The sequence below is a fragment of the Macaca thibetana genome, chromosome 6 (assembly GCF_024542745.1).
Source record: "Macaca thibetana thibetana isolate TM-01 chromosome 6, ASM2454274v1, whole genome shotgun sequence".
Lineage (NCBI taxonomy): Eukaryota > Metazoa > Chordata > Mammalia > Primates > Cercopithecidae > Macaca > Macaca thibetana.
Genome location: NC_065583.1, coordinates 45,373,493 through 45,391,650, shown reverse-complemented (window position 1 = coordinate 45,391,650; position 18,158 = coordinate 45,373,493). Strand labels below are relative to the sequence as shown.

At 43.0% G+C, this 18,158-nt stretch overlaps 2 protein-coding genes across 6 annotated transcripts in view; both read right to left on the bottom strand.

The window, feature by feature from the left end:
• The window catches only part of TRPC7 (transient receptor potential cation channel subfamily C member 7), a 142,588-nt gene that overhangs the window by 70,616 nt on the left and 53,814 nt on the right, over window positions 1-18,158 (bottom strand). The window lies entirely within an intron of this gene.
• CXCL14 (C-X-C motif chemokine ligand 14) overlaps window positions 1-18,158 on the bottom strand; it is a 728,461-nt gene that overhangs the window by 700,882 nt on the left and 9,421 nt on the right. The window contains exon 1 of one of the 2 annotated variants that reach the window (XM_050792924.1): window positions 10,545-10,548. The exons of the other annotated variant lie outside the window; for it this stretch is intronic. The gene's annotated coding sequence lies outside the window, so the exon portion shown is untranslated. Of the gene's footprint in view, window positions 1-10,544; window positions 10,549-18,158 lie in introns of those variants that run through there. 2 annotated transcript variants of the gene reach the window in all.

Below are 18,158 nucleotides of genomic sequence, written 5' to 3'. Positions count from 1 at the left end.
TTAATCAACTAAAGATGTGCTCACTTACAGAGTATTCATCCACTTTCTGTGACTTTAAAGTAGAGAAACTTGATTATCATTAAAAGCAGTTTTTCTTGCATGAATAATTCTTACTGTAGTTCAGAAACTTTATCAACAAGGAGAACACACACCCAAAGGTATTAATATTGATACAGGAAATCTGCATGGGAATCTGTATTTATATTTAATTAAATGGAAAAAGACAGAGTGGGAATGCTTTCTTTAAATATAAGCCACTGTGTCTGACCAGCACAAAAATGGTGGTCCTAGGTTGATGGAACTGGGATGGGGTGTGGTGGTCATACATTTTTCAAAGAGATTCCCTCATATTATCAAATAAAATATTAGGTCAATTGCAGGCAGATGAAGGAATCAGAGGGAACTATTTGGAGCTTACTTAGAACTATCCCTTTATAATTCTAAATTTTCTAAATTTCTCTTTCAGAGAAATGTGAATGTAATTCAGTAATGAGTTATTTACTTTTCAGAATCACATTTTATATTTTACTTTTACATAATTATTTTAAAATGACACTTTAAAATTCAGTTTATCTCCTGTGAATTTATATTATAATGCTCATGTATGTATAATATCTATTTTGCCCATATTTTGTTTTTACTTGATGCTTTCCTTTGTGTATTGTTTTATACTCAAAATACACTCAAGATTTAGGGTTACTAATTTTAAATTTTAACCTTTGAATTCTTAAAGTTATAAATATTCTTATTACCAGTATTTTGATATTGTGAGACATATATGCAAAATAAGGGTATAGACATTGGCTCAAGCATTAGAAATAACGTGTGTAACCCAAATGTGCCAGGTCTTGGCACCTGGTTAGCACAAACCTAATACCATTGGCAGACAGTCATCCATCCATCCATCAGACATATATCAAATGCCTATTGTTACCGGGTACCAAGAACTTTTAGGAATGGAGGACACAGTGAACAAGATGGCTATGGTCCCTGCCCTTGGGAAGCCTGATAATTCCCTAATCTTGATGTTTCTGAGTCTTTCCAGGCTGGATGACAGGGGATTGTTTCATGATAGCCTCCTATGTATTCCTACTCAAGTCACTCTACCTGTCACTTAGTGTACTAAGTGTAGGACATCAGCTCCTCCCTCCTCCCTTCCTGAATGAGCCCTGGGCAGGGCCAGGCCAGTTCCTGGGACACAAGCTGTTGTATGACCAGTTTTCTTCCCTCTGCTGTGTCCTCAGGGGCCAACTTTCTCCTGCAGTTCTGTTGATGGGCCCACATGGTGAAAGTTGCTGGGTTCCTTGGACCTTGATGCCTCCTTGGTGTGTGGGGTGTCTGATTTTTTTGCAAAGGCAGTTGCTTGCTTTCCATTGCTCCTATCTCATTTGCTCTTCATTGCTCCTGTCTCCAGATCTCCCAGAAATGCCTGTTTTCCCCAGAAATGCCTGTCTCTTCTCATGCCCATCTTTTCTAAAAGGGCAGTCCCCCAACAGAGTTGCTGGAAGTAAAACCCAGAGTGAAGTAATGCCTTTCATTGTTCCACAGATTCTCTTTCCCGGGCTCCAGGCCTGCATGAATCCACTTCTGATAATTCCAAGATGAGGATTACTTGTCATAGTTAATTTTACTTCCATCTGAGTGTGAGTTAGCCTCCCACTAAGGCAGGATGAAGAGAGTTGTAAAATCCTGAACCAGTATTCTTAGCTCCCTGCACATAGCTCATTTTGGTTTGTGAGAAGGGAGGTGAAAGGGGTCTGAGCTCAGAACCCTTGCTCATTCCTCACACTTAGGTCTTGACCAGATTTCTTACTTCTGGGAATTTTTAACCTTATTTCCTCTCCTTTCATTTCCCAGCACCAACCTGACCAACAAAGACCCATGTGGACAAAGTTCTAGTTCATTTTCATGTGATTCTGGGCCTTATGCAAACAATGGGGTGTGCCTATCAATGGACATCCACTCTCCTCCAACAAACACTGTAACTCTTCACGTGTAGAGTGCACAGAGCACTTTTAAAGGGCATCACCTAATTCCATTTATCACCCTGCCACTCCTACCCTCGAATACTTCTGCCCTCTTGGTGCTATCTGTGCCTACTCTGCCACCCAAGGCTTCAGTTTGGACAACTTCAATTGCTGTCTTCACTTATCCGAGAAATGTGGAAATTCATCATACCTCAAAACTGGGAAACATTATTTCTGGTAAGGGGCATGTTCTGGTCATGCAGGAGACCTCTGATTTTCTATTCTCAGATGTCAGATGAGGATATGACTACTCAGCATTCAAGGGTAAGGTACCCTGGGCACTTGTGTTTGTTTTTTGCTCCCTTTGTCATTGACGGACCAACCTCCACACCATGATATGTGTGTGCACACATGTGTGTGAATATTCATACACCTATGTAAATTTCTTAATGAGTTGGGTCAATTTTGGTCATACTTTGAGTGTTGGTTTTTATCAACCTATGGCAAATAAAATCTCTTTCTCCCAGAATGTTAATATGTTTTAGAAGTAAAAACTGATTCCCATTGGATATTGTGATATATTTAAAGCCACATCTACCTACACTCAAATCTATCTATGCATCCATTCATTCAACAAATATCTACTGAGCCAGGCACTAGGGACACAGAAGTTGATGATAATGTCCTGGCTCTCATTGCCCTCAATGCCTGTCAGAGAGACAGTTAAATAGGCAAGTTCAGTGTAGCTCCAACAGTGCCCTAGCAGGAGTTAACCAGGGGTGTCATGGAACAGCAGAGAAGAGGCACCCAGCCTAAGCAGGAATGTGGAGGGACAGTGAGGAATGCCTTGTTGAGGGAAGGATTTTTGTGCAGAGTTGTGAAGGCTATACCCAGGCCACGGAGAGAAGAAGGGCATGCTGAGGAGAAGGAGCTGCAAAACATTTGGGCTCCAGAGTCAGTGCTTGCTTTAGATCTTGCCTCCGCCTGTGACTGGCTGTGTGAGCTTGAGCAAGTTACTTCACCTCTGATCTGTGTCTATTTCATATGTAAAGCAGAGATGACAATATTGATGACACACTGAATGAGTATATTCAAAGCTGTTGGCATGGTAAAGGGCACAGATTAAGAACTTAAAACTTTGTTGTTATTGTTGCTGTTATTACCGAAGCCTCAGAGCCTGGCATATTAGGAGAGATGTAGGTAGCTCAGGGTGGCTGGACCATTGAGGAGTAATGGGTCTTGTGAGTCATGCTAAGATGAAGGCTAAACATGACTTGGAAAAGTACGGTGCCTTGGGAGCCAGGTAGAGTTGTAACAGACTTTTAGTTTGGACATACAGGCCAGATATGCATAGCATGGATTTTTTTTGCACATGCACTTGCTCTTACTCTTGCCCCCATTGTACTCCCATGTACAAAGAAGCAGAACAACATCCTCCATTTAAATTGCAGCATCAGATAGTCTCAAAAGGTTCCAGGGGCACTTGATTCATGGAACCTGCCCAGTGGACAATGATAATTTATTGCAATATCCAGTATTCTGTTTGCAGCCTCTTTAAATGTTAATGATCACTAATGTAATTATGATTGAGAAAGTTCCTGGGCCAGTGTGGGTCTAATTTAATTTACAAAGCCATCTGGAGCTATGCAGGATTTTTTAAACATTTTTTCCAGACCAAATTTGGATGGCTTCTAGCCACTATAATGTCAAACCTATAGTAAAGACACTACCCTCAGACTCTAAGGATCTAGAAGGGAAGCCCAGTGGCCTGAGGATGAGTCAAAGGATGCAAGGCCGATGGTAGATTTTTTAATCTTCCAGCTGAACAAGAGACCAGATGAATGGCTGCTAACTATGCTTAGAAAAAACAATTCACATTTCTTCCCATGCCTATAAGGCTTTTGATAGTCCAGTTCTTGCCTCTGTGCCCCTCCATGTATTCCTGAAATGCACCAAGGCCTTCCTTGACAACCCTGCCCAAAATAGAAGCCTTCCTTGTGCCCCCTGCTCGGTTCCTCCTGTCCTCTAACCCTGCTTTGTTATATCACTTGGCAACCACTAGAGTTTATTAAGTATTTATTGTCTGTCTCTGTACTAGAACATAAGCTTTATAAGAGCAAGGACTTTTTCTTTTGCCTCATTGCACCTGTACTACCTGGAACAGTGTCCAGTACATAGTATAATTTCAAGAAATACTTATCGAATGCACAAATTTATAAATGAATCCACAACTCATCTCTTTGATTCCACAGTGTACTCCCACGAGTAGGAACTCTCACTCCTCTCTCCTCCTGAGGTAAACGGCATTTCCAAAGATGGTGACAACAATGTCTCCCATCCCACATGCTCTGGAATCAGACCTTGACAATCCTCCATCAAGAGGTGGGTCTAAATCCCTGTGGTGGAAGCTGGGATAACTCTTAATGACTTACTTTGAAGAGGATGCTGCAATACTTTCCAAGACTGAGCCTTAGACATCTTCAGTATCTCCTGAGAAAGCTACCTCTTAGAAGCCATGCTATAGTTCAGCTCCCCTGAGACCCTCATGCTGTGAGGAAGCTCAGAATATCCATGTGCAGGGAAAGAGACAAAATAAAGAAGCATTGAAGTGCCAGCAATGTGGGTGTAGCCTTCTGACATCTTCCATCTCAGTCAAAACAACTGAATACAGCTGAACAAATGATTTTAGCATAGGAACATCCCAGCTGAATCCTGCCTGATTTCCCGACCTACAGAATTGTGAGTAAATAAAATGATTGATTCTTTTCCAAACCACCAAGTTTTATGCACCAAAAGATAAGTCGAACACCGCCCATCAGTTTCTAGTTCTCAGCACTCCACATTGTCTCCTTCTCCATGGGCCTGTGGGGCAAGAACTCCTTCCTCGGTCTTCATCTCCTTTCTGCCTTGAACGTTCATCCTCTGCTCCTCTCCCTTCTCAGAGGTAGAAGCATCTCACAAACAACAGCTGCACTTACCTGTGTTGTTAGCTGCACTTACCTATGGCCTCCTGACCGTCTGAAATCTGGCTCTTAAACTCTGCTGAAATTACTGTCTCAAAATCTTGTTAATTTCCTTCTGGTTGCCAGACACACAAATCTGTTCTGTATCTTCCTTCCCTTTGACAGCACTGTGGTCCAGATGCCGCCTACTGCTCCCTAAGCCATGAACACTCGCCTCCCTGGACCCAATCTGTGTGTCTGGGTGTCTGAATAACCTTCCTGGGAGATGAGCCTGTCTTGTTTTCTTGCCTGAAAATTCATCATAGAAGAATGAGTGACATTTTGCCTTCCACCTCCTTAGGAGGTGGCCAGGAGGGCTCTGTGTTCTGGTGGTTGTAGCTGAGGAAGAAGTTAATAGTTTCTTGAGATTTCAGGAATAGTTTTGAATATCACATGCAGGCTTTTTGGGGGGATTGGGGCTTGGTGAAGAGGAGAGTCTGGAGGAGAGTCCTTGGTGTTGGAGAGATGTTTCCTGAGACCAGGAAAGGGGAGTGGGGTTTGAATGTCTTCCGTGGGATGGCAGGCATCAAGGTCCAGTTGAACTCCCTGCCTTGGAGGTAGATGGACCCCCAAATGCAGATCATTCCAGAGCGCTGACAGGATTGACCAAATGACAAGGGTCTTCTTTGTGGAAATCCTGAAGAGGGCCCTAGCACCAGCCTGACTGAGGGGTCTTGCTTCATTTGAAGCTCCAGGAGGAAAGGGTTACTTCTTTTCTGTTTTGTTTTTCTGTTTTATTCCCAGCACCTGCTATAGTGTCAGGAAAACAATGGGTGAAAAAAAAAAAAAAAGAAAAAACCCTTTGTTGAATGAGTAAGATGGAGTCATGGCTTAGAACAGATTGTGGTGATCAGCACTTGTTGGTGGCATCAGATGTCCATAGGAGAAGGGCATAGACCAAGAGCTCTCCTTTAGATACACAAGTGAGTCTTCAGGGCTGTGGTACAACACAGAAAAAGGTGCTCCCAGAATGACTGAGACCAAAGTTCCTTCCAATCTGGGCAGGAGACACTGAGCCAGATTTCATATAGTTCAGAAAAATTTTAAAATGCTAAGAGCCAACATTTATTGGATATGATGTGCCATACATTGTTCTAAATGATTTTCATGTATTGATCAATTTAATCCTTGCAACAATTCCATCATTAGCACAATCACTAGATCTTTTTTTTTTTTTTTACAAAGGAGGAAACTGAGGCAGAGGGCTAAGTAACCCATCCGAGGTCACACAGCCAGGATGTGAACCCAGACATGCCTACTTCAGAGCTTGAACTACACCAAGCAGCAGTTAATATGTGAGATATCTTACCAGCAAGAGGCACAAAGCAAATTCATGCTGATTATGCCTGTTTCTCCAGTCATTACACATTTAATGCTATATATACACATATATATGGATTATACATAACATTTTAATAATATAATAAAATGTTAATTTTGACAGAACAGGTTAAGGTTAGAAATAGAGATTTTTTTTTCTAGTAATAGAGTGTAACAACATGGAGTGGGCTGTGCCTCGTCTGCCACCCAGGTGATACACAGCTGGTCCCCTAACTAGTGCCGGCTATGGATCAGAATAATTCCTGGAAGAATTTGTCCGGTACTTACTATGTACTGGAACTTTATAAGGCAAGTAGTGTCATCCCCACATTAGAGATGAGGGAAAAGCAAAGTTAAACAATTTGCCCAAGCTGATGATTCTTAACCACCACTCCACACAGGGCTGTTCGCTCACATCATGCTAAAAGGTCTGTTTTTTAACACACAGCCTTTGATTGTCTGGGAAGGAGTCAATTAATTTGGGAAGAAATCTTTAACAACCATGTAAGGGACCTTCAGGATATTTGTGCACCATCTGTAAATATAATAACCAGTTACAATTGTGATAGAATATGACATATGTGTATGTGTACCCTGCCCTCATAACAAGAAGTCAGATTTCTCTAGGCAGTGGTTTATTATCAGCTAAGGATCCGTAACTGATGCTAATAGATTTGCTTGTTGGAACTTTGTCTTTGTAAACCCTCCCTAATGGGTTTTAATTTCACTGAATTTCAGCCTGATGGTTACTGCAAGCAGCTCTTCCAAATTAGCCAACACTTTAATATGTCCTTTTCACCTTTTCTAATAAGGACCTTGAATAAAGGTCCCAAAATGGGCCCCCAAATGCAGGTCATTCCAGAGTGCTTGGAGGACTGACTGAAGGTCCTTATTAGAAAAACAAGTATTATGTTGCTTTTATTAAAAATAATCTGGGGAAAAATGTATAAGGAGGGCTGGCTGTGGATCTGGTGAGAGGTTTAGCATCTCTGATATTATCTGTGGACTGGACAAGGACACTGTGCTCTGCCAGTTCATTGGTCCTTCCCTATCTTGGGAATTCTTCTGGCTGCCTGCTAGGCAGGGCGAGCTTGGCTTAGCTCCAGTAGTCCCCAGTGCCCCAGTCCCCTCCCCATCCACTGTGGCCCAGGCCTCCTCTGGGCTGCTAGATCTCATCTGCCTCAGCTTACCACCATGTCCTCTGGGCTTCTCAATGGCCTCCAGTTCCCTCCCTCATCTAAATCAAATCTCTGTTAGGGTAATCTAGGGAATGCCCCTAATCTCTGCAATCTCTGTAGGAGAATCTGAGTAGTTTATCCTGTGGTTGTTAGGCCATACTCAGCCACAGAAGCATCTAGGCTGAATTTGTCTCCTAAATTGCAAAGCCTTATTTTCTCCCTCCAACGGGATGGATATACGTATTCCTTCTTTGAACTCAGCCATTGCCCTTAGGCTCTCATCACTTCCTAATGGACACCTCTAACAGTATTTTAGTTAGTTCCCTTTCCTGTATATGCCATCAAACCTTACCACTAGAACTGTATTACTGAAGTGAAGCTACTTACAGTTCTAACATATCATTAACTTGGCCACAAATGTGTAGAAAGTTCTAGATCACACAAGAATCATACAAGTTGACATGGAAAGTGGTAAGGCTCCAGTATGGCAATGCTAAGGATATTTGTGGTGTGGTGTGGTGGATAGCTGGGGGTGGGGCAGGATTCACATACAAAAATGCTCATCTGCTTAGTAACCAGAGGAATGCATTTTAAAATATGCAAAGATAATATTTTACGTCTATTAAATTGGGGGGAATAATACTAATAATCTTAATAATACTCAGTGATTGTAAAGTGCTGATGAAACCAGGTCAGTTGTATACCACTGGTGGCACCGAAAAATAATATAGTCCTTTGGGAAAATAATTTTGCAATGTATTTCAAGAACCATAGCAAATATTTATGCCCTTTGACCCAGTAGCCCCACTCTCAGAAATTCAACTTAAGGAAATAACAGAAAAGAAGGAAAGAAAACTTTATGTATGCAGATAAAAGTAAATAGAAATATATTTTAAAATGAATGCTCAACAGTAGAGAAAATGTTAACAATGGTACTTCAATCTCATGCTAGCATCAACAAAATAATTATAGGAAGCATAGATAAATTTTTACATTCTACTGCTTGGTGAATCAAATCACAAAATTATTTACCCTATAGCTGTATGCATGTAAATACATTTCTGCACGTGGGAAAAAATTGGAAACCTGTCAACAAATAAAAATAATTGATATATGGGGCACATGATTGGATACCATCATTTTTCTTTTAAATAGCTTCCTTATTTTTATAATGTTGTTTGTTCAATAAATAAAATCAGTGAAATCAGAAATACAAACTGCAGTGAAATCAGAAATACAGACAACCTGGAGGCCCTGTTCCATATGGAATGGAGCTGAGCCCTTTGGCCATCTTCACAGCCCACATGCTGGCCTCGCCTCCCCAGCCAGGCGTCCTGCCCCTGCCCGGGGTTCCTGTTCTCCTACCTCAAATTGCCTCCTCTTCCCAAGCTCCCTTCTTCCCATAAATCTACACGCAGGACACCTGCAAGTCCCTAAACGTGATCGCACCTTTGTAGGTCCCCCACTGCTTCCTCTTTCCGGAATGTCTTTGTTTCCCCTTTGCTTTTGAGCTCTGATCCCCCTTTCATGGCCTGGCTCAGAAGCCATGAACCTCCTCCTGTTCCATGTTTTCCCACACCATTTTCATCTGGATTATTCTTTCCTTACTTGTTTGATAAAGGGCCGGATTCAGATCTCTGTAACCCGTTAGGATGAAAGTTTCTGACAAACCGGGGCTGGGTTTTATTTATTTTATATTGTCCACAGATGTAGCTGATAATGGGTGTCACAGGATGATCCCCTCCTTCTTCAAGCTTGCATCTGCCTAGCAACACCTATCAGAAGAGGAGTAAGCATAGCAGTCAGGCAATGATGCTTCTGATGGGTTTAGGAGGGAATAATAAGCATAAAAAGATGAATTCATTTGTGATAAGTATACTTACTGCACAAATATACATATATGCTAAGTATGTAACAGCTATAAAAATATTAATTTGTAATACTTATACTTCTGTAATAAGTATACTCATTACCCAAATATACTATTATAATTATACTAATCTTTTTCTAAACATTAATTTGTAATTTATTCAGATGCAATTTGGAGACCAAATTATTAATAATTTTATTAATTAAACTATATTTTGTATGTAAATGACTTTTCTTTTTTGTTGTTGTTTTTAAGTAAATTAAGATCATTACTCATGTTCTGAGTTTCCACGGACTCAGTGACAATAGTCATAGGGCCTCAAGCATGAGACAAATGACATCTAATCCACTGTCACATCATGGGCTGCTTTCCTATTCATCTCATTTTGATCCTCAAGAGAGCTCTGTGAGTTTCCTCAACAGCATTTAGGAATGAATCTCATCTTGAATTTGGGATTTTGTTGTGTTTCAGGAAAACAAAACTGGAAGAAAACTCAGGTGCTACACATTCATTTATTTATTCCATTTTTCACTTATTCAGAAAATATTTTTGAGAATCTTCTACTTGCCTGGGTATGCTCTAGGCTGGGGATACAGTGGTGAGTTGCTGCCACAGAATTAAGGGAAACAGACAATAAACAAGTAAACAAAGGAAACAAATGATATTCACTGGGACAGACAGTGGCTGATGAGGGAGGGGACAACATGGTGACCACATTCGGATCGGGTGGTCAGGAGGTCCCTCTGAGAAGCAGGCTATGGATCTGAGACTCAAACACTGAGGATCCAGCCAGCAGAGACCTGAGGGAAAGGGACCAGTAACTTCCCTGGGCAGGAACTACTAGCACGGAGTGCTGAAGGAACAGAGGCAGGCAGTGCAGCTGGAGATCAGTGAGCAGGAGGGAGCTTGGTGTGAGGTGAGTTAGATAGGGAGGCAAGGGCCAGGTCATGCAGCACCTTGTAGGCCATTGTTAATAGTTGGATTTTAAGTGCTTTAGGGGGCAAAAAGATGCTAGTGTCCGCCAAGATCCTCATTAGAAAGAAGGTGTACCCACCTCCAGCTACTAGGGACTCACAGAAACACCCATCTCCACAAATTCCCCAAAGCCAGGGGAAACACTTTGCCCAGAATTGCCGAGGAGGTAATGCCCTCCCCTTGGGGCAGCCTGCCGCTAATGAGTGGCTAGTGTAAGTGTATAAAAGGCCAACCCCCTTGCCTTAACATGGGACAAGTCTGTGGTGCTACTCAGATTCCCAGGCTCCTCACCAAGTCAAGCTGAAGTTAGACTTTTCTGAAACCCTCTCTTAGCTTAGTTTCTTCTCCTGCCCCATTCTGCTTCTGCCCCTTCAATGCAAGTTTCCCCCAGGATCATGCTTTTGATGAATCACTTGCAAAAACAAATAAAAACAAGAAACAAAAAAATCCTTGTTTCAGGCTCTACTTCTAGCAGTGATAATTATTAGACTATGAACTTCCTGAGGGAAGAGACTATGCCTGGCTTGTTCATGCTTAGGTGGAAGATTTAACTGTGGGCATGACATGATCTGATTACTTAAAAAAAAAAAAAAAATCAGGCTGGGCACGGTGGCTCACACCTGTAATCCCAGCAATTTGGGAGGTCAAGTAGGGGTGGTCACCTGAGGTTGGGAGTTCAAGACCAGCCTGACTAACATGGAGAAACCCCGTCTCTACTAAAAATACAAAAATTAGCTGGGTGTGGTAGTGCATGCCTGTAATCCCAGCTACTCAGGAGGCTGAGGCAGGGGAATAACATGAGCTTGGGAGGTAGAGGTTGCGGTGAGCCGAGATCACACCATTGCACTCCAGCCTGGGCAACAAGAGCAAAACTCTGTCTCAAAAAAAAAAAAAAAAAAAAAATTCACTGGTGTGTGTGTGTGTGTGTGTGTGTGTGTGTGCGTGTGTGTGTGGAGGAGGAGGAGGAGGAGGAGGGGGAAAGGAGAGGAAAGAGGTAGGTAGAACAGTTAAATGTTATTCTAATCATCCAGGCAAGATATGACTGTGGCTTGGATTACATAAATTCAAACATAAATTAAGCAAAAAGTTTTATCTGCAATTATACTTACAAAACTCCCCTTCCATCAAGAAAATTTGCAAGTGTCCTTAGGCAGATGAATGTTAATAAAAGAGTAATGCATGTGGTACATATTGGGAGGAATAATTTGAAAGATCAAATGCTCATTAAAACTCTAAATTCATGTATGAGCATCTGGTAAAGAAATAATGAGATAGAAATGTGTAGATGGTCTTTAGCTGAACTATCAGAGTTAGTCACAGATCCTTGGGGAAGACTGTAATTTCTAAGATCTGTTTGACTTTGGGATAAAAGCGACAATTTGAAGATGGCTCTTGTTGTGCTTTCTACTTTGGGCTAGTAAATGCATCTGATTTGCAACTATTTTGTGTGGGGCATTGGGGGATTTATGTTCTGCCCTTGAATTCTCCTCAGATTCCTCTTTTCCTATTAGCCCCCAAATCAGGATGTAATAATACTCAGGCTCTGATTATCTTAGCAAATGCAGCACAGTAAGAACATAATGATAGTTATACAAGCTAAGTCTGTGTGGCTTAGGAGACATGGTAACCAAGAAGAAGAAAAATGCTTTAAAGGATTATCCTTTCATGCAACTACTTAGGTATTGAAACAGCTGAACAAAAGGTAGCAAAACAGGCAAAAAGCAATAGTTTTCTGTCTTGTTGTGACAACTCTTACTTTGAGGATCTGAAATATATTTTGCAAATTAACAGTAGCATCTGCACATTAGAGAAAGTTACGTCAGGTGATTTACAGAATGCCAGAAGAAAGGCAAAGAGGAGCATCAGGCAGTTTATCCCTTTCCACCCTCTAAAGCTGAGCTGGCAGGGTGTGGATATGGGGCAGCAACTCAGGCTCATGAGTGGAGGGAGCACTCCTGAGACCCACTGTGGAGCCCTTAGCAATCTGAGCTCCCCTGGGGAGGCAAAGGCCCCACTGTTTCTCCCTAACTGTACAGGGTCACCCTGGAAGCTACTCACCTCTCTGCTTCATCTCTAAGACAACCAGGCTTATGGTGGTAATTTTAGAGATGGACTACCACCATAAGTGGATGACTGATGCTTTCAACACCAATGGATTCTAACAGTGTTTGGCAACTACCGGGCAACTGCCAGGCCAGAACTGGTGTTGGGGCTTTCCTGGATAGCTCTTTTCCAGAGTGACAAACCCCAAAGGGACACGGGTCAGCAATGAAGGACATGGAGATGATAGCCCCATACTCTAGGGCCAGCTTGGAACATCATCTGGATTGTTTACATAGGCTTTTAATTCCAAGGGGGAGTTACAGGTACTTAGAGAAGCATCGAAGCCTCCAGTTTCCCACTGAACACATCATCTATCTATTTACTCCATCTGGAGGCTGCACATTGCATGCAGGGCATGTACTGTTCCCAGCCTTCAGAGATCTAGATGAACCAAGAGTCCACCATCTAAGAGCTTCATCTCTGCAAAATGTAGAATCATTAAAGAGCATTTAAAAAACACTAATTGCTGTGCTCCCACCCAAAAGAATTGGATTACAAATTCTGTGCATGTGGTCCAGGCATTTTTTTTTTTTTTCTGAGACGGAGTTTTGCTCTTGTTGCCCAGGCTGGAGTGCAGTGGCACGATCTCGGCTCACTGCAACCTCTGCCTTCAAGGTTCAAGCAATTCTCCTGCCTCAGCCTCCCAAGTAGCTGGGACTACAGGCACCCACCACCATGCCCAGCTAATTTTTGTATTTTTAGTAGAGATGGGGTTTCACCATGTTTGCCAGGCTAGTCTCGAACTCCTGAACTCAGGTTCTCCACCCACGTTGGCTTCCCAAAGTTCTGGGATTACAGGCATGAGCCACTGCACCCGGCCCAGGCATTTTTTTTTTTTGACAAATCATAATTGTATACATTTATGGAGTACAACGGATGTTATATGTGTACAATATGTTATGATTAAATTAAACTAATTAACATATTTATCGCCTTGCTTACCTATCATTTCTATGGTGAGGCATGAAAATTTACTTTCTTATTTTGAAATATATAATATGTTTTTATTTATTACAGTTACTCTGGTGTGCAATAAATCTCAAAATCTATTCTTTCTGTCTCTCTGAAACTTTGTACTCTTTGATTGACAACTCCCCATTCCCTCCCTCCCCATCTCCCCAGCGCCTGGCAACTATGATTCTACTCTCTACTTCTATGAGTTCAACTTTACTAGATTCCATATATAAGTGAGATCATGTGGTATTTGTCTTTCTGAGGCTGAGGCACTGGTGATTTTTTTGGTTTGTTTTTTACAAAGCACCCAAGTGGTTTCATTAATCAGCTAAGTCTTGGAACCCGTGGTCTAGAGTGATACAAACATCCTTGGATAACTATCATCCTTGCTTTAAGGGCCTACAGTTAAGAGGTTATAGACTGGATCCTGAAAGAGGTTCTCAACAGGGAATTATTTGTCCCCTTCCCCCTTCCTCCAAGGGCATTGGAGACAGTGTCTGGAGACATTTTTGGTTACACAAGCTGGGGGTAAGGTGCTACTGGATAGAGTCCAGGGATGCTGCTAAACAGCCTATAATGTACAGGGCAGTCCTCACAGCAAGGAATTCTCTGGCCCAAAGTGTTAAGGTGCTGGACTTGAGAAATGTTGACTTAGTCTTAAGTGTAGTTCTGCTTAGAAAACCAATATGGCAAACAGTTTCCATTGGCTAATTCGTTATACACTTAACATGTTCTAGGTACATTGCATATGTTAACTATTATTTATTAGACACTGTAATTTGTTTGCATTATATGGATGAGAAAATCAAGGCCCAGAGACCAAATAACTTGTTTAAACCACATGACTAGTAAGTGAAGGGCTTGGGACTTGAACACGCACAGTCGGGCTCCTGGCCACGACACTACACTGCTGCCCCGCAGGTTCTATGTTTCTTCTCCTGGGAGTTTCTCCAGGCAGAAAAGGGATCACGATTCATATTTACATATTAAATGCTGGAATTATTCTTTCTCTTCTGAAGATTTGCTCCTTGAGAAAACAAAACTTCCTCATATAAAAGATAGCCCTTCTGAGCCAGGAGATTAATGGATATTGATGATTTTTGTGGCATGTGGCCAGGCGAGATCCACGGAAGTGCTTAGAGGAATCCCCAAAGAGGAAGATGATTGATGCTTTTGACACCAGTGGATTCCAACAGTGTTTGCCAACCACCGGGCATCCTGCAGTGCAGTTTGGGGTAGTGCCTGACCAGCCAGACTGTGTTTCTGACAACGCTGATCTTCTTAAGTCTAAGCATCTGTTAAAACGATGCCTCAGCAGGAAAACACAGTAGGAGAATGTCTGCTTAGGGCATGTGAGCGTCTGACTGGCCTCTCAGGCGTCCTCTAGAAAGCCCTGATGTCCCCAGGTCCCCTTTGCTCACTGGCCCTGCCTGTGCTTTTTGCAGACAGAGGAAATGAAACAGAGCCCAGCAGAGGGCATCTGCCCTCTCTTGAGTGTTCCTACCCGTGGTCACTGCACTAGGGAGAGGATGTCAGCCAGTTGTGCAGCTCCAGCTGGCATTGCTTTCTCTCTGAGCACATATTTAGGCCAGAAGGCCCGTTAGGACTGGAGCAGTGTCCACTGTGTCTGTGAGCTCCCTGAAGGCCAGCAGACTAAGAAACTTAATTTGTGTCCCGTATCTAGTAGGCAGAGGACTTGAGCAGTCAGGCTCCCAGCTATAACACTGTGCTGCTACCTGACAAGTTCTGTTAATACTTTCATCTGCTAGGAGTTTTACCAGGTGGAAAGATGGGCCCATTCATGGCATGACTGTAAAACGTGCACCAGACGGTCATTTTTGGAATAGGAGGAGGCAAGGGATTTCTGATAGAGTAAGAGGCGCTGACCCAACTTTAGAGCTTGTGGGTTGAAATGGTCCCGCATTCCCTTCCCTCTAAGCTTGTCCTTTTCTCCTTGGCATTCTGCTCTGAGGGGAGCTTTCCAAGTGCTGTGCCCTGTGGGCATATTTTGTGTGCTCCTGGCCCATGTCTGTGAAAGAATCTTGAAGTTGACGGCAGGGAATTGAGGTTTATGGAGGACACTGACTTTCTGCGTTACCATCGTTTGTGGAGATCTTCCACTTGTGTTAAAAATGTAGTCTGTTGCCAAAGAATTTCAATCCCCAGTCTTAGCAGGCCTATCAGACCTACTGTTCAGCTCTCTCTCCCATCTCCCACAGATTTTTTCCCCCCATTTTTTTACTTTCTTCAGGCTGCTTCTACCTCAGAGGGTGATTCTGTGTCCTATTGACAGACAAGTTGAAGCTATCAATACGAATTCCCTCAACTTTTCTTCCATGGTAATCATTAGTGCTAGCTGCCAAATAGCACCAGGATTATGCTTCCTGGTCCTTCTTGTGAAGGGGTGGAAGGCACGACTAACTCTTCACAATGAGTAGCAAGCAAAAACAATGTGTGTCTCATCCAGGTGAAAGCATGCAATTGCTGGGGTACAATTTCCCAGAGCCGAATGACCCTCTGGCACGCAGGAAACATTTAAGAGGGTGGTTCTTCCATCAGCTGGGAATCCTGAGGGAACTGAGTTCCAAGATGGAAATAAGGTAAGCAATAAATAAACTTAACTTTTGTTAAAAGCCTCTATGACTTCAGTTTTGTTTGTCAACACAATGTAACAGCCTATCTTGGCTAATATCGTGTCCCGTTCACACAAAAAACTTGCTCCATCTTCACCCACCCTGTTTCCTTTCCAGCTTTTTCAGAGGAAGAGCTGTCTCTCCATCTATCCTAATCTTTATAACCACTCCTGATTAAGGTCCTCCAATGGCTCCCCATTGTTCTTTAGAAAAATAATAAAAAGGTTAAAATCCTTAAGGAGATCTGCAAGGCTCACATGGTCTGTCCCCTGCCTGCATCCTTACAGACTCAGTCACACCCAGTCCTCCCAAGGCCCAGCTTGGTCCGTTTGCCTTCTTTCAGTTCCTCTTGTACACCATGTCTCTTCTCACCACAGGGCCTTTAAACATGCTTTGAGCATGTTCTTTCTACCAGAAATGCCCTCCCCACCCCAGAGGGCACCTCTGAAGTTCCAGGGTCTTGTTCACTTTCCTCAGTTTTTAGCTTTAAGAGCAAGCATGAGCTTTTCAGTGAGTGAGTGAATAAAAATCATAGGGGATTTTTTTTTTTTTTTAATGCAGCAGTGTGAAGGAAAAATGGAACTATGTAAGTGAAGGAAATCGAGTGGGTCCTCTCCACCCTCTGTACTTTGTTCCCTTCCCTTGATCCTGTCCCAGGTCTTTATTGTACTTAAGACTAGCTTTCTGAGCCAGGAATAACCCAGGGAGCCTGGCAGAGCCAGGAAAAGGCACCTCAACATTTCAGGGTCTGGAAGGCTCAGGAGGAGTGGGAGCTGGCTTTTGAGGAGGGTGGAGATCTCCTCAGTGGGAAGGAAAGATGGCTGGCACCAAGAGCAGAGGCCCCCAAACCAAGCTGCATCCCAAGATGCTAGAACCGGGGCCACCTGCAAGTCTGAAAGAAGTCACAGGTGTGAACGCTACTTTGCTCAGCTGGTGAAGTACGTAAGAGACTTCCCCCACCCCACTGCAAAGGCTGCTGCTATTACAGTCATGAGACACCTGCACCATTTCACTCACTAGACTGGTAACTCTTTGAAGGTAAGACTGTGTCTTATTCTGCTTGGGTCCTTGGAAGGCCGAGCTCAGTGTCAGTAGACCTCATAGGTGGTGGTTCAGAAAATTTGAGAGATGGAACTAATCACCCTTGTTGGTGATATGGCCATGCCTGCCTGATAATATATGTACTTTCTGCCATGAACTAATATATTTTGGAAAATAATATTCACATAATTTTCTTTTTTTCCCCCATTAGCAGACCTTTGCTTAGTAGTGTCCAAAAGATGCTCCATCTCCTTTATAGGTAGAGGTAAGGCCTCTCTCATGCAAAACAGGACTTCTGGGTCTCTTTGCCCCACTCTCTTAGAGGACTGATACGCACAAAGTTCTCTTGCAGTGAATAGGAGATCCCACCTGATCCTCATTAAGGTAGAGTGGGGTCAGGAAGGAGGAGTGAATGGTGTAGGAGAAAGAAGGGAAAAGATCAAGATCATCCCTCTAAGCCCAGAGATGAAGAAGCAATCTAGAGGAGAGGGAGGGAGGGATGAGAGTGTGTCTTCTATTAGACAACTTGAATAGAGTGCCAACAACTCTGTCTGGGTCTCCGTTCCCCATCACGAAGCACTGACCACATGGCAGACACTGGGGTCCCTTCATAACTACAGCCTGAGCTTAAACTGGGATTCAGAGGCTGGTTGGGTTGGTTCTCAGTTGTTGGGGTTGCAAGTTTCCTATGCACGTGTTTAGAGTTGATATGCAGTGGAAAGAAAAGGCCTTTGAGAAGGATAGGCATGATTCCTGGAGGACAGAGACAGAGCTAGAGAAGACTGCAAGGTGTTTGGCTCTGCAGCGGAAGGCCAAGGCCAGTTTATGCAGAGAGGCTGCAACCCGATGCTGGAGGGCTGGGTTTCTTTAGCTGCGAAGCATAAGCGGAGTCCTTCTGAGCTTAGGTGTGACTCAGTATGGGGGAGGGTCATATCCCTGGTTTTTCATGAGGCAAGCTTGGCTTCTTCAGGCACTGTGGCCTAGAGGGACTGGGATGGACTGAGGTGGGTAAGAGAAATGTCCTAAAGTAATGTAGGCATTGACTGTGAGCAATGTGTTAATACTGCCTCATTTATAACCATCAGCTACTGAAGCCTGGGGATATTTGAGGCACA